The sequence below is a fragment of the Ictidomys tridecemlineatus genome, chromosome 10 (genome assembly GCF_052094955.1).
Source record: "Ictidomys tridecemlineatus isolate mIctTri1 chromosome 10, mIctTri1.hap1, whole genome shotgun sequence".
NCBI classification, from domain to species: Eukaryota; Metazoa; Chordata; class Mammalia; order Rodentia; family Sciuridae; genus Ictidomys; species Ictidomys tridecemlineatus.
Genome location: NC_135486.1, coordinates 7,062,666 through 7,086,687, shown reverse-complemented (window position 1 = coordinate 7,086,687; position 24,022 = coordinate 7,062,666). Strand labels below are relative to the sequence as shown.

General features: G+C 39.4%; 1 long non-coding RNA gene across 1 annotated transcript in view; it reads right to left on the bottom strand.

Annotated features, from left to right (window-relative positions):
- The window catches only part of LOC120887457 (uncharacterized), a 222,177-nt gene that overhangs the window by 68,016 nt on the left and 130,139 nt on the right, over nucleotides 1–24,022 (bottom strand). Inside the window, exon 2 of the long non-coding RNA XR_005730710.2 lies at nucleotides 19,231–19,347. This is a non-coding gene — a long non-coding RNA (uncharacterized LOC120887457). The remainder of the gene's footprint in view (nucleotides 1–19,230; nucleotides 19,348–24,022) is intronic.

Genomic DNA, 24,022 nt, shown 5'->3' with positions numbered 1-24,022 from the left:
AGGCAGGAGGATCCAGAGTTTAAAGCCAGCCTCAGCAAAGGTGAGGTCCTTAGCACCTCAGTGAGATCCTGTCTCTAAATAAAAAACAAAGCAGGGCTAGGGATGTGGCTCATTAGTCAAGTACCCCTGAGTTCAATCCCTGGTACCCCCCCACCCCACTGCAATCCCCCCCAAAAGCAGACCAAGTTAAAATACAACAGGAACAGAAAATACAGTGAAAGATATCATGCAGCTAAATCTTAATTGTGGACTAAAAGCTATGCTGGGCATGGCGGCTATTTTGTGAGTCCACAACTAGCCAGTCTTCATAGAAGAAAATAAATTAACACAGCTTCTCCTCACCTTCAGATAGCAACAAATAAAACGTGAGGGAATACCTCTGAAATGGGTCATTTTAGTAATCCATCTGGAAGAAACCCACAGAAGGATTTTTGCTAGCTGGAAGCTACTGAAACCTCCTTCTCCCTCACTGTGGATGAGAGGAATGGGGTGGAGCAGACCCATGAGCTAATCACTCCCAAGAGTGCTAGCCCTGACCCAGCACTCCACATAGCCTCTACAGGAGCTAAGACAAAGATGGGCCAACTGATATCCTACCCCAACATGGTGACTGGTAAAACAATAGTGGGCTGTGCCAGCCAGAATGGAAGATTCTATGTCACAGATGGCTCACAAAAAGCTTCCATTCTCAGGCCCCACAGTTGCATAAGGCCATCAAGTGTTTAGATAGCACCACCTCAAATAAATCCCAGCAGAGGGGAGTGAGTGCTTGTGATTCACAACCATGGGTGGTAAGAGCTCAGAAGCAGGTAGGCCAACTGACTCTGTATCCCAGGCACAGGGATGGCATCCCAGTGATCTACATCATCCTGGGCAGAGGCTACTATACCACCGATCACCCACAGAGAACCCACAATCATAAGGCTCTCACTAGAAGACAGCCGCCAGGCTCTATGTGACTTTTAACAAGGCCTTGTGGAGGAGAGCGCACACATGGCACCTTCAGCAGTCAGCACTCAGCTCTGAAACCTGCATCAGGTGGCCAGCAGATGCCAACAGAATACCCTTCAATGTGGAGACTCAGGCTCCTGAGCTGATAAACAAGAACTAACTGATAAGAAATTAAGAGCAACCAGGAAAGTAGCTCCTGTGTCCCAGGACTTGTAGGAAGATCCAAAGCTGAAGTGATAGATATCTTCTAAAGACTCCAAATCCTCAAAAAGTCCAAACCAGGAAGACTTAATAAGAAATTTCTCCACCTTGGCATGGTCTATTATAAATATCTCTAATACCAATTTTGATCTTTCCTATATTACACTTCACTTTTAATCAATAGTTGTTCCTTTAGTATTTGATATTGTGCCCTCATTTTATTGTATTTCTCCTATTTTTTTAAAGTATTAAGTGAACTCATTCTATCTTTATAGTTTTCCTAGCTCAGGTTTACACTTGCTTTTAGCCCCTCCGTTTGCTCTTACATTATGGGTTAGTACCTCAAATCTGCCCCCATCCATCTTTTTCTTCTTGGTTTGTATTATCTTTTATCTATTTTCTTTCTTTCACATTTCTCCTCTCTTTTCAGCTCCTACATAAGGTAATAGTAACTTTACTATAATAACTAATTTCTCAACATATTCCACCAGAACTTTACTAAAATTTTATACCTGCAGTAGAGGAACTATGGAGAACATTTTCAATAAATTTTTACTTTTTCTAAGTTTAATTAGTACATGACTTTGCTCTGAAGTGATTTTAGTAAATAGGGTTTAGTGTCTTCTACCAAAGTAATGATGATACTAGGAACAGCAGAGGACACATATTAAGTGAAAGTATCAATACCTGGATAGTCACCCAACCCAGGGCACTTAAGAGAAGGAAGCTCACTACATAGTCCCTTGCATATAAGTAGAAGTGATAATTATTCTTGAAGATGAGTAGACATACGAACAGCATGAAAAAGCAAAGGAAAAAATCACTCTGAAAAACCCACAATACTTCAATAATCTTTTTTATTGACACCACAGTGGAAGAAATAGTGGAGAAAGAATTTAGAGAGTTCATAGTTAAAATGTTTAATGAGCTAAAAAAGATGTAAGGAATGAAATTAGAGAGAAAACATGGGAAGTGAAAGATCATTTCAATAAACAGAGAGATTTTGAAAAAGAAACAAACATCCTAGAAATGGAAGCCTCAATAAATCAAATTAAAAATTCAGTGGAAAGCATCACCAATAGATTGGACCACTTTGAAAACAGATTCTCAGGCCTTGAAGAAAAAGGATGTAACCTTAAAAATAAAGTCAATAATAAAGAAAGATGTTAAGAGACCATGGCCAGGGGCTGGAGTTGTGGCTCAGTGGTAGAGCACTTACCTAGCATGTATGAGGCACTGGGTTCAATTCTCAGCACCACATAAAAATAAATAAAAATAAAGGTTCATCCACAACTAAATATATATATTGTAAGAGAGAGAGAGAGAGAGAGAGAGAGAGAGAGAGAGAGAGAGAGAGAGGGAGGGAGGGGCAGACACACACACATACCATGGCCAGAATATTAAAAGAATCTGGAATAATATTAAGAAATCAAATATAAGAATCATTGGTATAGATGAAGGCACCAAAATACAAACTAAAGGAATGCACAACCTTTTCAAAGAAATAATATCAGAAAATTTTCCAAACATTAAGAATGAAATGAAAATTCAAACACAAGACACATCCAGAACACTAAAAAGACAAGAACAAAAAGTTTTTCTACAATACAGATTGAAATTAAAATGTCTAATATACAGAATAAATGTAGAATTTTAAAAGCCATGAGAGAAAAACAATAGGTCACATTTCGATGTAAGCCAATTAGGATTCTAAATAATTTCTTAACCTAGACCAAGACCAGAGGGCTTTGAATAATATATACTAAGCCATGAAAGAATATAGATGCCAAACAAAATTACTATACCCAGCAAAATTATCCTTTAGAATTAAAGATAAAATAAAAGCCTTCTATTATAAGGAGAAACTATAAGAACTATTCAGCTGACACTACAGAATATAGTAAATGGAATATTTCATGCATAAGAAATGAAGAATGAAAGTGAGAACAAGCAGAGGGATAAATCTCACTATAAAAATAGTCAATTAAAGTTTAATCAAGTCTGGATTAAGCATTAGAAACAAATCAAAATGACCGGGTACAGTGGTGCATGCCTGTAATCCCAGTGGCTCAGGAGGCTAAAGCAGGAGGATTGCAAGTTCAAAGCCAGCCTTAGCAAAAGCAAGGTGCTAGGCAACTTAGTGAGACCTTGTCTCTAAATAAAATACAAAATAGGGCTTGGGATGTAGCTCAGTGGTTGAATATCCCTGAGTTCAACACCTGGCAACCCCTTCCCCCCAAAAATAGATAGGAAATATAAATCATCTCTCTAAAATAATGATGAATGCAAATGGTCTAAACTTGCAATGAAAAAAAAAACACAGATTGGCAGAGTGTATTAAAAAATAAGACCCAACCAGTTGTTTACAAGAGGCATTATGGGAGAAAAACATCCACAGGCTGAAGGTAAAAGAATGGAAAAAAATACAATGAAATAGCAGTTCTAAGAGGAAAGACTATAGCACTGTTTCTTCATTTAAAAAAAGAAGGATCTCAAATAAATAATCTATCATTATCCCTCAAGACCATAGAGAAAGAAGAACAAACAAATTCCAAAATCAGTGAATATAGGAAATAATTTTTAGAGTTGAAATAAAAGAAATTGACAACAACAACAACAACAACAACAACAAAAATATAAAAGATCAATGCAACAAATATTTAGTTCTTTGAAAATATAAAGAATATCAATAAATCCTTAGCCAAACTAAACAAAAGAGAAGCCCCACATCAACAAAATTAGAGATGAAAAAGGAGACATCACCACAGATACTTCATAAATCCAAAGGATCATGATAAACTATTTTGAAAATTTTTACTCCATCAACACAGTCTTGGAAGATGGCCTCGAATAGAGTACATCACACCCCATGTACCGTGTCACTGCGCAGGTGAATAACGAGTTAGAACGATAAAAAGCTATCTTGTTAGGAATTTACAGCAAAATTGGGGTGCACCGAAACCTAGAGGAAGGATTTCCATCACCGAGGACCGGTTATTGAGTTTCAAACTCGAGCCAACTGTGTGACCGGAGATCCAGGCTGACTGATCCGTCGACCGCCACGCAGCCCGCCCCTCAGCTAGTGGGATGGCATCAAATAAAAAGAGTGAGAACAGAGAGCCTACAAAATGGGAGATCTTTGCCAGCTGTTCCCTTGACAAGGGATTAATATCCAGAATATATAAAGAACTCAAAAAACTTAACACCAAAACCCACAAATAATCCAATTAATAAATGGATAAAAGAACTAAACAGACACTTCTCAAAGAAGAAATGTAAATGGACAAAAAATATGAAAAAATTGTTCAACAACCCTAACAATCAGGAAAATGCAAATCAAAACTAAATTGAGATTTCATCTCATTCCATTCAAATGCAGTTATCAAGAATACAAATAATAATATATGCTAGTGAGGATGTGGGGAAAAATGTATACTCATATATTGTTGGTGGGACTGCAAATTATTACAACCACTCTGGAAAGCATTATGGAGATTTCTCAAAAAAGTAGGGATGGCCCACCATATGACCCAGCTATTCCACCTTGGTATTTATCCAAAAGAACTAACATCAACATATTATAGTTATACAGCCACATTGTTTTCCCATGTTTCCTGCATCTCTATGTTGAGTTTGGTGCATCTTCTGTGATAGATGTCTCTTCCATTGTTGTGTGAGGGTCTTTGTAGTGAGATGCTTTCTCTTTACACTGTGCCCCAGGCTGGGAGGCTACATCTCAGTGTCAAAGCACCCACTCAATGTGATCACAGTGCTATGATCAATCCTTAGCACTGCTTTGAGAGGAGATACTAATCACAAGTAACAACTACCATTTGATTGGTATATATATACACACACACACACACACTAATAAACCATAAAAACTTATTGAAAATGTTCTTCCCAACTCCACTAGTCCAAAAGTATAAATGGGGACTAATATTCTAGAATAGAATGAAAAATTGGGTATTAAAGAAAATGAAGTTACTGTTAACTCTATAGGGCATGAAAAGAAAAAAGAAGCACCAAAAGAAAAATTGATTGGAGTGGAAGCAGAAGCAAAAAATGCAATCAGAGAAAGAGAAGAAAAAAGAGAATATAAAGATGAGAAAGAGGGCTGGGGTTGTAGCTCAGTGGTAGAGTTCTTGCCTTGCATGTGTGAGGCCCTGGATTCTTTCCCCAGCACCACATAAAAATAAACAAATAAAAATAAAGATATTATGTCCATCTACAATTAAAAAAATATTTTAGAAAAAAAGATGAGAAATAAAAAAAGAATAAATGAAATTAACACATTAAACTTTTTTTAAATAAACATAATATTGGACCTAAGTATATAATATTAACTAGTGAGGGGAAAGCTATCAAATTCACAGAAAACAATCCAGTAAAATCTAAAATTAATATTAAAGAGCTAAAATCTCTCCTTGCTGAGCTGTGTGTGAGCAGAGAGATTTCTCTGGGCCTTCCAGACCAGGACTCTCCAGGTGTTGGAAGGTGTGAAAGCCGGAGCAGCAGTTGTGGCAACAGGCCTGCCGAGTCTCTGGTGCAACAGTAGTGAAGCAGTGACTCCATCAGCCGTCTCTCCTGTGTTGGGAGCTGGGTTTTTGTTTTTTTTTAATATATTTTCCCAGCTAGCTCAACTTTCTGCTTCAAAAACTTGGTGGAAATCAGGCCCTGGGACCCTTCCATTCAGGCCTCATGCCAACCACCTCTGGTGAGTGGAGATGGTTCCTGCAGCTCCTTGGCATGGCAGGCTACCTAAGAGCTCTGGATCATCAGGGGAAAGGGCGCCTAACACAGATCTGCCCCTGACTGGGATGCCAACTTTGCCCAAAGCCATAAAAACAGACCCACCCCACCTTCCCTGGGAGGCCAGGTGGCTCTGATGCTCCACAGAGAACACAAGCCTTGATATCCCAGTCTGTGGGCTGCAGAGACCCTGTGCTAGCCTAGGAGTTTAGGGTTCTGTTGGCATCCAGGCAGAGACAGTGCGTCTGGAGGAAGGACGCTGCTCCTAGTGTGGGGGACTCATCCTGTTGCTGCTGTGGAGTGGGGATGAACTGGCACCCACACCCGGATGCCGCAGCTGTCTGCTCACAGTGATCCCACTACACAGGTATTCTAAGATGGCCAGTTCAAAGGTGATATTTGCTGGTGTCTCCAGATGGGATGAAGCAGTAGTGACTTAACCCTTTCCAGAGTTGCTACCTTAAGCCTGATTTTTGCAAAATGGCTGCCTATCACAGTTCTCCACCACCAATTGAGAGAAGTGTGTCACTTTCCAGGCACCAGGTAGCTTTGCAACTCCTGCATTTCCTCAGTCACTTTCTCTTCTGCTGTTTCTGAAGTAAGCTTATCATTTGTGCCTCTCTTTCTTGCTCCCTTTTTTCCCCAGACTTGTCTGGATGCTGCAGATGTAGGTTCAGTGCTAACAAATTCTTCCCTGCTTTCTGTTCCAGTAACCAGAATGTTTAGGTCTCCCCAAGTCTCTGACAGTCTAATACTGCATCTCAGTGTATTCCTCTGTCACACCTCACCTATCAACTCTTCTCACTGTTTTGGTTCCAAACTGCAAAGGAGCTGAGATCTGCAGCCTCCTTTCACTTTGCCATCTTGATTCAGTAATATTATTGTAATCTTGATCAGAGTAGTGTGTAAGTGCTATACTCTTAAGACTCCAACACTTCATTGTTTATAAGTCATGCATCTATGAAAAGATGTTAGAATTAGAATTAGGAACACGGAAAAACTCCTTCATTTCTTCCTCTAATGCTAAAATGAAGTTTAGGCATATAGAATCTTAAGAGTGGGAAAGGACTGAAAGGTCAGCCATCCAAACACTCTACAAAATAGTCTATGAGTCAAGCTGCCTTCCAGCACGGAGTCTGAATTTGAGGCATTTTGGGTGTGTTGATCATTTTTCTTAACATCTATGCATTATTATGACTGACTTTCACATAAAGTGGCATGGCAGTCAAGAGATAAAGAATCGCAAAAAAAGATTTAAGGTAGGGGATTCCAAGATGGCGGGCCAGAGGGAGGCAGCATACTGTGTCGATCTGTGACCCAGATCTCACCTAGTCGGAATACTGCATCTCAGAGAGTAAACAGCTGATTTCTGAAGAAATCACCAGCGCTGTGACCCCTGTGCAGGCTCAGAGCCTCAGCATTTGTGTAGGACTCTGGACTCCTGGCTCCCTAAACCCAAAGCCCACAGTTCTAGCCCGTACATGGCTCTCAAGCGGCTTAGCAGAATCACCTATCAGAATCTCTGCAGAACTCTGGACTGCTATCCGCTCCCACGCAGGTTACTCAGTGACTACCTACCCACAGCACAACACCATCACCCTGCTCCCCCCACCTCACCAGACACCCCAGTGCTGGAAGCAGACTGCCTTGATCTTGGATAACCTTTCTCACCATATTTGGTGAGGTCAGCTCTCAGATTGGATCTCCATCTGGCCAGATACCAGGTATCAAATCCCCCCTTCCTCCCTAGTGGCAATAACTTGGCACAGTGACCACCCAACATAAAAACAGCTCTCAGTTGGGCAGATGTGCAGTGTGACAAGGGCACCACCCACTTGTGTGAGCCCGGGAGTGAGAGGTCCCACAGTTGGGAACTGCTAAGTGAGAGGGAGATGGGACTAAAGTTTGGAGCCTAACAGAAAGACCAGGAAGAAAATCAAGTCAAGTTATATAACAAAAATCAACAAATATGGCTAGAATTATAAACCATATCTCAATAATAACCCTGAATGTTAATAGCTTAAACTCACCAATCAAAGGCATAGCCTAGCAGATTGGATTAAAAAAGACCCAACAATATGCTACCCCCAGGAGACTCATCTGATAGGAAAAGACATATACAGACTGAAGGTGAAGGGTTGGGTAAAAACATACTACTCACATGGACTGCGGAAGCAAGCAGGAGTTTCCATCCTCGTATCAAATAAAGTAGACTTCAAGCCAAAGTTAATCAAAAGGGATAAAGATGGACATTACATATTGTTCAAGGGAATCATACACCAACAAGACATAACAATCATAAATATATATGCCCCCCAAAATGGTGCAGCTATGTTCACCAAAAAAATTCTTCTCAAGTTCAAGAGTCAAACTGACCACAACACAATAATCTTGGGTGACTTTAACACACATCTTTCACCACTGGATAGATCTTCCAAACAAAAGTTGAATAAAGAAACTATAGAACTCAATAATACAATCAACAACTTAGGCTTAATTGACATTTATAGAATATTTCAACCTACATCAAGTGGATACATTTTCTTCTCAGCAGAACATAGACCATATAATATGCCACAAAGCAACTCTTAGCAAATACAAAAAAGTAGAGATACTACCATGCATTTTATCAGATCATAATGGAATGAAGTTGGAAATCAGTGACAAAATGAAAAATAAAAATTTCTCCATCACCTGAGACTAAGAAATATGCTACTGAATGAACAGTGGGTTGCAGAATACATCAAGGAGGAGATTAAAAAATTCTTAGAGGTAAATGAGAACATAGACACAACATATTGAAATCCCTGGGACACTATGAAAGCAGGATTAAGGGGAAAATTCATTTCATGGAGTACATTCCTTAAAAAAAAAGTCAACAAATAAGTGACCTAACATTACATCTCAAAGCCCTAGAAAAAAAAAAAAACAGCATCAAAAGCAGTAGAAGGCAAGAAATAATTAAAATTAGAGCTGAAATCAATGAAATTGAAACAAAAGAAAATTAGCACTATTTGCTGATAATATGACTCTATACCTAGAAGACCCAAAAAGCTCCACCAGAAAAACTTCTAGAACTAGTAAATGAATTCAGCCACGTAGCAGGATATAAAATCCACACCCATAAATCTAAGGCATTTCTGTACATCAGTGACAAATCCTCTGAGAAGGAAATGAGGAAGACTACCCCATTTACAATCTCAAAAAAAAAAAATAAGATACTTAGAAATCAACTTAACAAAAGAGGTGAAAGATCTATAAAATGAAAACTACAAAACTCTAAAGAAAGAAATCAAAGAAGATCTGAGAATATGGAAAGATGTACCTTGCTCTTAGATAGGTAGGATTAATATTATCAGAATGACTATACTTCCAAAAGCACTATACCGATTTAATGCAATTCCAATCAAAATCCCAATGGAATTCCTCATAGAAATAGGAAAAGTGATGAAATTCATCTGGAAAAATAAGAGACCAAGAATAGCTAAAACAATCCTTAGCAAGAAGAATGAGTCAGGTGGCATCACTATACCAGAACTTAAACTATACTACAGAGCAACAGTAACAAAAACAGCATGGCATCGGCACCAAAACAGATTGGTAGACCAATGGTACAGAATAGAAGACACAGAGACTAACCCCCCAAAATACAATTATCTTATATTAGTCAAAGGTGCCAAAAACATGCATTGGAGAAAAGATATCATCTTCAATAAATGGTGCTGGAAAAACTGGGAATCTATATGCAACAAAATTAAACCCCTAAATCTCTCACCATGCACAAAACTCAACTTAAAGTGGATCAAGGACCTAGGAATTAAACCAGAGACTCTAAGAGAAGAAAAAGTAGGACCTAATCTTCATCAGGTGGGATTAGGCCCCCAACTTCCTTAATAAGACTCCTTTGGTGAAAGAATTAAAACCAAGAATTAATAAATGGGATGGAATCAAACTAAAGAGTCTCTTCTCAGCAAAAGAAACAATCTGTGAGGTGAAGAGAGCCCATATCCTGTGAGCAAATTTTTACCCCTCACACATGAGATAGAGCACTAATCTCTAGAGTATAAAGAACTAAAAAAGCTGAACACCAAAAAAAAAAAAAAACACACACACAAATAACCCAATCAACAAATGGGCCAAGGACCTGAGCAGACACTTCTCAGAAGAGGATATACAATCCATCAACAAATATATGAAAAAATGTTCATCATCTCTAGCAATTAGAGAAATGCAAATCAAAACCACTCTAAGATTTCAACTCACTCCAGTCAGAAGGGTAGTTATTATGCATACAAACATCAGTAAGTGTTGGTGAGGATGTGGGGAAGAAGGTACACTCATACATTGCTGGTGGGACTGCAAATTGGTGCAGCCAATATGGAAAGCAGTTTGGAGATTCCTTGGAAATCCGGGAATGGAACCACCATTTGACCCAGCTATCCCTCTCCTTGGTCTATACCCAAAAGACTTAAAAACAGCATACTATAGGGACACAGCCACATCAATGTTTATAGCAGCACAATTCACAATAGCTAAACTGTGGAGCCAGCCTAGATGCCCTTCAGTGGACGAATGGATAAAAAAATGTGTCGAATATACACAGTGGAATTTTACTCATCAATAAAAGACAATAAAATCATGACATTTGCACATAAATGGATGGTGTTGGAGAAGATAATGCTAAGTGAAGTCAGCCAATCCCGAAAAAACAAATGCTGAATGTTTTCTCTGACATGGGGAGGCTGATTCATAGTGGGGTGGGGGGTGGGGGTGGAGCATGGGAAGAATAGACAAACTCTATAGGGCAAAGAGGTGGGAGGGAAAGGGAGGGGCAGGAGGTTAGCAAGGATGGTGGAATGTGATGGACATCATTATCTAAAGTACATGTATGAAGACATGAATTGGTGTCAACATATTTTATATGCAACCAGAGATATGAAAAATTGTGCTATATATGTGTGATATGAATTGTAATGCATTCTGCTGTCATTTATTTTTTACAAAATCAATCTTAAAAAAGTTTTTGGGTAAATTTAAGGAAGAAAAAGGATTAAAGACCATGAAACACATACTCCATGTAGAGCTGGGTGACTGTGACCAGCTTCTCCTTGGTGTTTTAAAAAATGATCTGAAAAATCATGTTTTCAGTAGAAGGTACAAGGTGTGCCACTGCAAACCCTAGATTATTCCAACCTAGGGTTTTTCCACAATGAAAGAAATATAAATCATTTATTCTTGATATCATCTTTTATGCATTTTTAGGCAAGATGGCATAAAGACAACATAGATGAGAACGGCTCCAAGTAACAAACCACTCAACTTGTGCTGAGGCTGCATTTCAGCTCATCCCAGTGAGGATCCTTTCCCTTTATGTTGACTTGTAACCAGCTAATGACATAGCATAAACAAAGCACTCCTCCCCTGAGGACATCCAATTTTCAGAGCTGCACTTTTCCTTACCAAAGAACATACCTTGAGCCACATAAATCTTTCTTCCATGGTTTAAGAGCATGATGTAGCTCATGAACTAGGAGAAGGAGTTTGCTGGGTCACAAATAATCTTCTCCTGCCTCCGGTCCTGGGCAGGTCAAGGCCATGTAGGAAGGGAAGCCTCTTCCCTGAAGCAAGTGCAAACTGAAAGATGACAGATTGAAACTGGTTGTGGGAGCTGCTGGCATGTCAAGGGAAAAGCTGTTTACTTTGCAAGAAGAAGTTGGAGCAGGGAGTGGAGTGGAGAGTTGGGGAAACCCTTCCCTGATGATTGCATTCTATGCTATAGAAAATTATGTAATAGAAGTTTCATTAGCACTCTGGTTATTCACTTCCTAGGATGAGTCTTAACTTGAAAAAAAAAAACACATTCTAGTTGGTGATATTTTGAGAACATGAATTTCAAGACATTCATTTGATATGAGAAGATGGAGGAATGGGCTAAAGATGTAGTTCAGTAGAAGAGCACTTGTCTAGCATGTAAGAGGCCCAGGGATTGAGCTCTAGCACAGAAAAGAGGAGGAGGAGGAAGAGGAAGGATGGTAGGGACAAGAGTACCACCTTTTAGCAGCTACCTTCCACAGCATGTGAACAAAGTTGGTACTTTCTGAGCTTGAGAGGAGGAGCACACCCAGCACAGACCACAGGTTTTCACTATCTGCACTATTGAGAGGTGAGTGCATGTTGGCCAGTAGCCTTTAAAGGTGAACTCAGATGTTTTAATAAACAATATGGACATCAGAATTATTTCTGTTGATAAGTTCAAATTTACATATGGCTAGGGCTTAACGAGTCAGCTGGAAATAAAAGGAAAAAGAGATAGTGTAACTCCAAGCCTGATATAAATGCCAAAGACACTGGATTGGTGTTTCTTAGTCCCTGGACACAGACTTGTCCACATTAGGGCCACCTGGAATAAACTTGTCCACATTAGGGCCACCTGGAATAAACTGATTTCTTAAATTTGGAGACCCCTATTCTGGTCTTAATGAGCAGCCACTATCAGAGCAGTAGTTCTCAAAGCCTGGTTCCCAAACACCATCATCACCATTACCTATGTGAGGCAAAGTGCTGTGTGGCCCACTAGACCAATTGAATGAGAAACTCTGAGAGTGGAGCCTGGCAGCCTGTGTTCCAAAAAGTCTCCCAGGAGCTTCCAGTGCAGCTCAGGGGTGAGGAGCCCAGCATGAGCATCAGTAACAGAGCCTTTAGGTGATCAGCCACATGAAGTCTCAGAACTGTATCTGCAATTAGATTGAATGATCAATTCCAGAAGTCAGCACAGTCATAAACTTTTAAAGTTTAGAAACTTCAGGAAGGAAAGGAAATGTTCTTCGTGCTGCTGGTATGCATAGGCAGACAGCCAATTTCAAAGCAGGCTGCACTGGCTTGTGTTAGGAAGCTTAGCTTCCACTCAAACACATGGCTAACATGTTTATCGTTCCTGGAAAAATCACATACTGCTGCCACTGGCAGGCCTGCCCGTGGCAATACCCCTCCATGCCATAGCCAAGGGGGGAGTTTCCCACATGCTACAGCAGTCACAGCCCCTCTACACTCAGGCTGACAAAATCCTCAAGAGTTTCCCAGGCCCCACAGGCTGAAGAGCAAAATCCCCTGCTGAGCCTAGCAGGTCCCATGCATTCTGGTCCATCCTACTTCTTGACCCAGACACTTTTCCTTCTTTGTTTTCTCTATTTGATTCCTGCTCATCCTTAAATCTCAGTTCAGTCATTACGCCAACAAGGCATCCTTCCTGGAACTCCTCCTCCAACCCCAAACGGACCAAACCCCTTTTCTAGGTCTGCAGAGTACAGCGGACAGCCACATGAAGCCTCAGAACACTCTCCTCAGAGCACTCCTCCCGGGTGTGAGGGTCTGATATCCTCTTTTCCCCACCACTGGCTCAGCTCTTCATGGGTGAGTTCTCCTTTCTATCCCTGGTATGCAGTCAGCACAGGACTTGATGTAACAAGGGCCGAAGAATGACTCTAATGAATGATGAATGGCTGAGGTGGGCAGCAGGTGGGCTGTACCAATAGGACTTCCTACTATTTAAGTTTTTGACAGCAGTCACTGACTTTCACCACACCATCCACCTCCCTTCTTTAAGGTCCAAATAGTCTTACAGGAAAGGGTATAAGACATTCTGAAAAATACGTGTGTCTCTTGTGTATCACCCCAGCCTGAATATTTAGATTGGTTTGTGGGAGAAAACTGGACAGGAAGGCAAATGCTTGTCTTGGCTGTGCCTGGCTCTGTTAGCATGTGCACACTAGTCTTGCCACAGTGGATTGGTTGCAAACCTTATGCTACTTTCTGGCACCATGTTAGCAGTCCCTGCCCAGCAGCTCCTTTCACCTGAGCTTGTTCTAACAAGCTTAGGACTTTCACATACCAAGATCCTAAGACATTTCCCTAGCTAAAGTCAAATAGGCCCTTGAACTGTATGGAGGCTCTCATGTGAGAGCAAAGCTTTGGCTTAAGTACCTAATGACATCAGCTACACTGTCAGCCCAATCTGGTTGGGAGGACGGGGGCCTACAGATGTACCATGCTCCAAAGGAAGAGAACCACCCAGGGAGTGGTTAGCTTTGTCAACAACAATAGAGGTTGCAAAAAGAAAATGAATTATATTTTTAAATTATTGAAGGAAGATAATTCTGAATATATCCACTTACATTTTCACTTAAAAAGAAGACCTAAAAAGATTTTTTATACTATCTTAGGTCTGCCTCATACACATACTGCATATGAATATACCATCAGGGAAATTTCTAAATAAGAGAAACATATACAAGAACTGGGATGAGAAACAGTGGTGATCAAGTATCATGGTGAAGTTTATTGTTCTCTTTTTTGAAAAAATCTAGAACTAAAGAAAAGTAAAAGGGGAAATATTTAATTCAGAACTAAAGTTTAACATGAATACATGAATTTGAAGACAAAACATATTAAATAACATATGAAATAATTTTGGGGTATTTCTGGTGTAAAACAAACTCCTCCTGATTCTTCTTTCCAAATGGAGTGCATATTCCCTGGCTAGATGGAGCCTTGAATGAGCTGACACGTCTAGAAAGGACTTGTCCCCTAAACAGTGGGATTATTGGTTCTAATCCCCATTTCAGCAAAGCCAGTCCCAGAATAAGATGGAGGAATGTTCCAGAGTGGGACGTATTCTAGCATCCAACAGGGAGTGGCACAAAGTCCGTATTCACAACTTTTAATTTCCAGGATAAGGAATTGCAAATGTCTTTGATAGCATAAATGTTCATCCTTCCTGAGAAAAATCAAATAATACTAAAAATTTTTAAATTAATGTCTATTCAAAAGGAATTTTGAGGTCCAAAACTCCTATCGAGTGAGCGTAATTTATTTTAGGTTCTGGAGGCATGGACTAAGTTGCATTCAAACATGTTTCTTTTTCAAGGTAATCATTTTCAGAGAATTATGCTGACCTATATATCTGGCCTATTCTCTCCAAAGAATGTCTAAATTTTAGAATGAGCATTGCTTCCCAAAGTTATATTAAAAGTTTAATTAATAAAAAAGAAACTCCTAACACATAGGTTCAACATATAGTTTGTGTAAAGCTGCACATCTTCTCATGCACACGTTCCTGGGCGATTGTAACCTGCAAGACCTACTTATCTTTCTCACACATCAAAACCAGAGATGTGTGCATCTTTGTAATTTGGGACTCACCGTTTAGTTCTGTGAAATTCTACAGAACTTGCTCATGTTAGTCTTACTGTGAAACTATCATTCTATTTATGCCAGGAGGATTTCCTGGTACTCCAACTTTGCCTGTGTTGAGTCACTGGGCCCTGAACTCAACAGTTTGATGTAGAACTATGGATGGCTACCTGTTTGTTGCATTAAGAAATTTTCTTCATTAATTCTTTTTCTATAACTTTATCTCTTAATTATGAAAATTTTTTCAAGTATACCCAAATGATGAAAGACTAGTTCAGGATGTATTATTAGGTACACAATCAGGTTATAGAAATTATTCATATTTTAGAAAATCGGCTTATCTATTATCTTTCTCTCCAGAGCCCATTTGAAAGTAGGTTCATCATGACACTTCATCTTACCTAATTCTGATGATATTTCCTAAAATAAGAATATGGTTTGGAAGTTATTTAAAGTCCCTTTAGTCCAGTCTCCTCTTGTTAGCTACAAGAGATAGAAAAATAATTAAGATACAGTTTCTGTTCTTGATGAGTTCAGAGTTAAATTGGGAAACAAACATGTTAATTACTATCATTTCATTCACAAAAACTTTCCGAACTTCCTTCTTTTGAAATTAAATAATGTGCTGCCTTCCTTCCTGTTCCCGTGGTACTCTGTACATGCTCAACCTTGTGTTTATCCTCCAGCACTGTGATTATTCATTCTTCGTCACATTGTTCCTTGAGTTCTTTGAGGTTTTTCATCTTTATGTCTTTAATACCTAACACTGATCCTTAAAATGTAAGAGATGCTCAATAAATGACTGATAAATGAATGAAGTTTTAGATGTTGGCTTTTATTAGGGAACTATGAGCCTGATGGTGTAGAAAAATTGAGTAGGATTTTTAAAGGATGAATAGGTGGAGCTGGGGAAAGGCTATCACAAGGAGAGAAACTGTACCCAAGAAAGCCTCTAGGTGCCAAAGTCACCTATTATATGGGCAAAATGTAAAGGGCAAATTATCACAGGGAGAATGTAGGTTGGATTAGACATTGAAGGGTCTTGACTATGAAGCTAAAAGCATCTGGATTCTATCCCATAGGTGACAATGGGGAAACAGAAGCTTTTTAAAAAATAATATGGTCACTTTTATTCTTTTAACATGATTATTCTAGTATCAGACTGGGATGGAGGAAACTGATGTTAAAGAGGAGACACAAAGAAGAAAACAATTGAGAAAGACACAGGGACATAACAATGTCACAATGCTGGGCAGCCACAATCCAATCTACAAATGTAGAGCAAGGCAAGACTACTGAGCTAATGATTATGGGATGTGGATTAAGTGCAGTACAGGAGAGGATGAGATGAGGGAAACCTGTTACCCAAAACAAAACCATGCAGGTGAGGAAGAAATTTAGCTGAGTCAGGAAAGATCCAAGGGTTATTAAATAGGCTCAAAGGAAAAGAAGGCATTCCAAGTATGTGCTAAAACAGGAGAAGGCAATGACAAATTGCTGTATGTGTTGGCTGTGGTCTAGGCACTGCAGAAAAAGGGCAGCAGAGACAATTAGGGACTAGTTTGTATATGGCTCTTGAGTCAATGACATATAGAGGATTGTTTCCATCTATAACTCCATTCTGGTTATTGTAAGTGGTTTAATTTTTAATTGATTTTTTAAAAACAAATGAGAGCTGAATGCATAACAGTTCATATTATACATTTAGAGCACAATTTTTCATATCTCTGGTGATGGCTGTCAGCAGTTGGTTACTTTAAAGCCACATAACTTATACAGGACTGTTTCCTGGCTAAGCATTTTCCACTGGTCAGAGGTGGGTAGGTCTCATGTTTTGGAAACAAAAACGAAACTATCCTACGATTTCTCATTACCACTTCCCACCCACTGACAGATTGATCAGAAGAGTCAGAGAATAAAGCATGCTAAGACAGGACACTGAGAAGCTATCTGACAGTGCAGAGTAGACTCTCACACATCTCTGTTCAATGAGGTATGAAGCTTTGCACCATTTATAACCAATCCCCACCCAGAGGCAGAGACAGAGGTGTGCTGGAGAGGAATTTGCCCTCAAGCTTGCTTCCCACAGATCCTCAGCAACCTCCCAGTGCTGGAGTGCTGGCAGCAACCAGGACCAGCCACCTCCTGTCTCTATCACTTGGTGCAGGAACTGAGGAGGGAGAAGGCTGGTATACAAGAATTCCTTGGCTGCCTAAGTCCAACCCATAGTTTCAAATGAAACTAAAAGCACTACTGAAGATAACTTCTCTGTTTCCTAGCTGTTATGTCTGATTGGATCTTGGAAGCATGAGCAATCCAAGTAATTAGAATAGGTGAAGGCCTGCTGAACCATTCCATACCCTCACCCAGTTTCACTCATTCAGTGAATCACTAACTCATTCATTTAGTCCTTCATCACTTCAACAGATATTTAGGGAACACCAACTATGTGCTAGGCACTGTTCTCTGTTCTCATATAACTTGAATTCAAGCAAAGAGAGACTGCCTTGAACAGTAAACACACAGATAAGCAAATTATGGAATGTCTTAGGAGATACTAAGTACCATGGAGAAAAGAAATGCTGCAAAGAAGGAGGGATTGAGTGCAAGGAGCAGAAGAAAGCAGTAGGTAACAATCGCAATTCAAAGAATGGTGGTCAGAGAGGCCTTGCAAAGGTGGCATTTGTGCAGCCTTGCAGGAGGTGGCTTCTTCTGAGCAAAGTTTTCCTTTCCTCTACTCAGGAGGTTTTGCAGTTAGTGCTATTTCAGCCTTCCCAGGTTTCCAGGGAATGCTTTGACTATGGAAATTCTTTCATCAAAAAGATGGAGAGCTGGTCCAAAAGAAGAGCTAGCCCAAAGCAAGCCCTTTACCTTGCCCTGCAAGAGTTGGATTGTTTTCAAATTTCTTCATCTCCTGTTATGAAGAATCTAAAAGAGAATTCTGAAAATATCATTCCCTCCAGTTTCTTACTCCTTTGTATGACTTCCCTTTTGCTATATTGGGCATCTGTGTCTGCATAGCCATAATTATCTGAAGAATTCAGGGAACTCTCTGGCTATTGTTTCAATTTCTTAGGGAACTGAGGAAAGAGTGTGTGTTGCTGGTAGTGTTTGAGCATGGACTCTGTCCAGGCCCATTCTGAGTACTCACATATATAGTAAAACTCAAAACAACCATAAGAGGCAAGTACTGGCATTGTTCAGTTTTAAACATGAGAAAATTAAGTTTTAAAGAGATTACAAAATTTGTCAGTGGTCACAGAGCCAGCATATTTGGAGTCAGGACTTGAACCAAGGGTTTATTCTGGAGCCTACACGATGCTCAGGAGTCACTTCAGTGCTCTCAGATGGCCACTGATAAGCCAAGTTTTAACCCTGTTTTTTCATGTTACAAGTACCTGAGTTGAAGTATCTAAAACATGCTTTCCCATGATAGTTGATAAAGCGTCTATAATGGTACTTTTCCATTCAGCAACTTCCTTTCCCCACAGAAGAAAATTTAACAATAAATTCAAATCCAAACAAATTTAACCTTTAGTCTTTAATTAAACCCACTATCAACATGGAAAGGTGAAAGGTCAAATGCAGCAATTAGAGCAGCAGGCTCCTACCTCTGAGAGACCATGTGTCACCACCAAAAAAAAAAAAAAAAATGCTCCTCCCTTCTCCACTGGCATTGTTGTCCTCATTCAGACTGCTTTTGACAAGCATTTGGTAAGTGCCAGACACCAGAGTCGTGGGCACTGACACACAGGCTTCTCTGTGTTAACGGTTACAGTGATCCATATTCCACTGGACTTTGCTTCCATATACCAGAAGTCTTCAGTCCTGATGACTGAAAGGCCTGGTTAAAAAAGTGTTTGCTATTTTATTTTCTTCAGTCTTCTAGATTAAAAAGAAAAGTTTTGAGAAGTAAAATCTTTAAAGAGAAAAAAAAAAACACCACAAATTAGAACTTATTTTGGAGAAATGGAGAATACTTTTCCTTCCAGGAGCAAAACATCAAAACTTTCCAGAGTCCCATGAATTTAATTCATATTGATTATCTGCATATCTGTGTATTAACCCTCATTAATCTGTATATCCTCATGATCACATCAACTGTTTACTGTAAAATACATATAAGGTAAAACTTACCATGTGTCCAAAGTCAAGAGGCTCCTTCCTGTTTATCCAAGTGGGAATGATAATGGAAGATGCTTGGAGTAGGTTCTTACTGGCTGTATTCCAGGGACCATCTGGATTCACACCCACCTGAAGGCAATTAAATAATTATTTTCAATTGATTTTTACCATAACGATTTTCCCAATATGCCTGAAGAATTATATACACTGAAAGTCAACAGCTAGCTATGTTTTTTAAAAATATATTTTTTTAGTTGTAGTTGGACACAATATTATTTATTTTTCTGTGGTGCTGAGGATTGAACCCAGTGCCTCACACGTGCGAGGCAGGTGCTCTACCACTGAGCTACAGCCCCAGCCCAACAGCTAGCAATGTTGCTGTCACAAGCTCTCTGGTGATTTGGCAAGGGAAACCTGAAACTACTGATGCCATAAAATAATTGCAAACTCTGCTAGCTTTATATAATTTGCTAATGATTTACATCCTTAGCCCAGATAAAAGAGAAGAAGAAAGGAAAAACCATGCTACTTATCTTGAGAAAAACTAATTCACTGAGATATGATTTCATGTTTGAAAATTTAATTGAAATTTTAAAAAACCTGAATGAATATTTGTTAATGGGTATTTCCTTGGCAAGGAAATGTTCCTTACCATTCCATGAAAGGTTGTGTTTCAAACACCCAAAGGGGAGTGGACCTGAAAGGAATAGTTTAAATACATGCTGCAGTGGGGAAAGCTGGAGAGAAGAGTGAGAGAGAAACAGGGTCCCAGTGTAGAAACGGGTTCTGGTGGAGCTGTGTGAAAGGGGCGGAGTAAGAAGAAGCTGCCTAGGGACATCACAGTCATAGCTGGGAAGTTAGAGCAAGTTTACATTGTTCTCTTTGCCCCAGTGGCTCACCATCATTGTGTTTCTCAGATTTGCCCAGGTGTACTCCAGGAGAGAAACAGAGATAGCCTCACCCTAGGAAGAAGGAGACTAACTCCGAACCAGTTTCCCAGCCTCGTTACTGCTTCCACCATTTTCTACTTCATTTAGAGAATGAAATTCTCTAAATTGCATTGAAATCCAAACTGATTACCTGCTGCACCTCTTAGGCATTCCAAAATGTAAACTCTTCAAACATTTGTATTTTAATCTTAGGGAGCCAAAGCAATTTTCCTGGGGAACTCTTCCTATTTCAGTTCCACACCAATCCTCAACCTTCACTTCATTGATTGTTCATATTTCCAAGTAAGCGCCTTATTATTCTAATACCTAGAAAATGACCTGGATGCTCACATTATGGTTTCCCCTGGCAGGAATCATGGATTGAATCTCAGAGTTGCAAAGATCAGTTCAGCTCTGTTGCCAGACAAGTTAACACCTTGCCCAAACTAGGCAGATGTGTTTTTGTGTTTGAACTGAGGGACAGAGAGCAATGCCAGTTGGACACTTCCCCAGATACTTTACTGTCTGACATCTGGCATCACTTCCCTTGTGCAACTCCTTCTTCTTGTTCTCCATCAGGCCATGGAGATAATTGTTCCCCACGCAGGTTTGAAATACTGAGTACCGAGACAGTTTACCAAACCCTGTCTTCACATTCCCTTTCCTTCCTGAGCTTTTAATATTCCTGAAGAGCAAGCATCAAAAATCAGGTGGACCAATTCCTAGAAATTGCCAGCTCCTCTTTATTAATGTGTTTGTTGTTGTTGTTGTTTGGTTGATTAAACCCAGGGTTGCTTTACTGCTGAGCTACATCCCCAGCCCTTTTTTGTGTGTGTGTTTGTTTTTTTATTTTGAGACAGGATCTCACTAAGTTGCTTAGGGCTTCCCTAAGTTGCTGAAACTGTCCTTGAACTTGTGATCTTCCTGCCTCAGCCACTGGAATTAAAGGCATGCGCCACCATGCCTGGCAACAAGCTGGTTTTTGACCGAGAAATGACTACCAAGAGCTATACACCAAAAACAAGTGTGTTTCCAATCCGAGAGCTTCAAATTAGCTTTATGGAATTCAGTAGCAAATGAACTTATTTAAGGTAAAAATCTAGACTCAGATCCTTTCCTTGTATTTTGATTTTCATTACATTTTTTTTGCATGTTTTGTTCTGTTTTCATACAAGAATATCTGGAAAGACAGCTCTTGTGTTTAAGGACTATGACACCATAAAATGGACACAATGGGCTTATCCTTGGTCTGAAATGGATTTACTAAGGTTTCTCCCATCAAAATTCAGGTCAATACCACTGAAAGCAGTTCAGTGCTTTCTAGGGATTCTCGATATCTTGGCTTGGAAGTCCCATCCTGACAGGTACCATAGACAGTGCAAAACAAATGGCGGCACATTTTTGGGATGATTTGAAAATAATGATTAAAAAGCATCTTAGAAATGCTGGGGGGAAAAGGCAGACCTGAGCTTTATTTCTTCCCTAATCTTATTTACCTCTCCCTGACAAGACGAGATTTCTGATAGTAACTTTTTTTTTTCTCATGGATTCTTCACACATTAAAAGGAGTATGCCTGATTACGCGCTTATGAGTGTTTCCACTCTGTTTCTTCTTTTTGTAATTTTCATTCCTCCACATAATTTAGGAAAAGCTTCCTAGGATGAAGGGGGGTCCAAATTGTAATACAGCCATTAAAAATTCAAGTTTCGCAATTAGATCAACACAACTTCAAATCTGACACTCACTCTGCCACATATTGTGTTACTTAGAAACTTTTTCTCTGTTTAAGACTTAATTCTTGGGCTGGGGCTGTAGCTCAGTGTCAGAGCACTTGCCTAGCATTTGTGAGGCACTGGGTTTAATCCTCAGCACCACATAAAAATAAATAAAATAAAGGCATGCTGTCCATCTTATAATTAAATAAAAAAATTTTAAAAATACTTAATTCCCCATTTTGAAGTGGAAATAACAATACCTACAACCACAGGCTTATTGTGAGGATTTAAGTGACTTAAAACACACATTTAAGCACTCAAGAAAGGTCAACTTTACACTGTCCTTTGGGAAATGATAAGACACTTGCACAAGGAGAGCCTCTTTCACTCCCTCAGGTGGGAAGCAGTGGAAATGACTCATGCCAACCCCGGGAGTGGAGCTGGTTTGGAAAGGCCAACTGTGTAGGAAGTTCTCCAGGTTGCACCATGACTTTCTCTGCTGCTCTGGCCTGGTTCAAGACCTACCCTAGGATTGTGACAACAATGAGTCAGTTATGGGCCTTTTAGAAAGGACTTGGGGATAATCACAAGCCTGACTCACTTGACAACCATACCTAAGTCTCCTCATCCTAGGACTTGACTCTACAAATGTGACAGGACCTGTGCAGCCCCGAGGATAACTGGCCATCTGTTAATGGCTCAGCAATTGAGGAGTTCAAATCTCAGTATTTAGCCAATCTGACCCATCAAATCATGAAAGTGCATTCTTCAACTATTTCAATTCCAATTAAGAGGAGATTCAATACTCTTAATTAAAAGAATTCTCATTATAACAGGAGTATTATAGAGATGCTGCCAGCTAGGAGTAGCATCTCTCTGTCAGTATGGCATTTCATAATACCCTCTGAACATGACATTCTGACCGCCATGAGTCCAAAACCTGTACCTGGAGATGAGGGCCAGAAAAGGAGTTTAGAAAATATTCTTTTAATAATAAGGAGAACTATGTCACCACAGTCTCTAATGTTAATTTGGAATCTTATATTTTATTTGATATAAATTTTATACTTTCCACTAAGTTGGAAGACTCATTCAAAAGTATTTGTTTTCTTATGCACATCAGTCAAATGTGATATAATTGCTCCTCTAAATGCTAGAAAATAAGAAGAAAATGAAGTTTTCTCAAGGTATTTCTTAGGAAAATGGAGTAAGGTTGGTTCTCTTTCACAACACTGGATAGTGTCATAAGCATTAAAAAGGACAGCTAGGAGTACCTGTATCCATAACTTCCATGTATTCACCCTGGTAGAGCCAATTTTAAATAAATAGAATGTTATAGATATAAATGAAATTGCTATTGTGGAATTATACACAATGGTAATCACAATCTTGAGGTAGGTTGATAAGTTTCTATCACTTTCTGTGCACTTTTTTTATATATCAATGATAATAATAATACTAACAATTAACATATATAGTGCTTATGATGTGCCCAGCGCTATTCTAAGCATTCCCTAATATTTACTTGTGACCTGTTCCTTCTACAAGGTAGGTATTATTGTCACTTCTCTTTTGGTGCTGAGGCAACTGAAGCACAGAGAAGTTTAGTAATTTGCCCAAGATCATATGATAAGTAGAAGAGCCAGAATCATCAAAATATATAGAGAGATGTTTTATGTATTTTCAAAGTAACATTAACAGTATCATGCTGAATGCATCCTTCATAATTTGCTGCATAACTTATGTTTTTGAGATTTATTCACACTAAAATGTTTGAATTATTATACAATATCACATCATATGAATCATATGATTCTTCTACTATTAAATTTATTCAGTTTTTCTTCATGGTCCTATGGATTATTTATAATTTTTCACTATCATAAAATATTGTCAAGGAAGATTTATATGTGTGTGTATATATGTACACATAAATGTGTGTGTGTGCATGCCTTGGTTTGAATGTGTCCCTCTAAAAGTATCCATTAGAAACTTACTCCTCAGTGTGACAGTGTAGGGAGGTGGAGCCTTATGGGAGGTGTCCAGATCATGAGTGCTCCACCTGCATGATTGGATTAGTGCCCTTGGTGCAGATTACCAAAGGGCTGGAGGCTGTGAGTTGATTGCTTGCTCTCATGTATGCTCCCCTGTCTTCCACC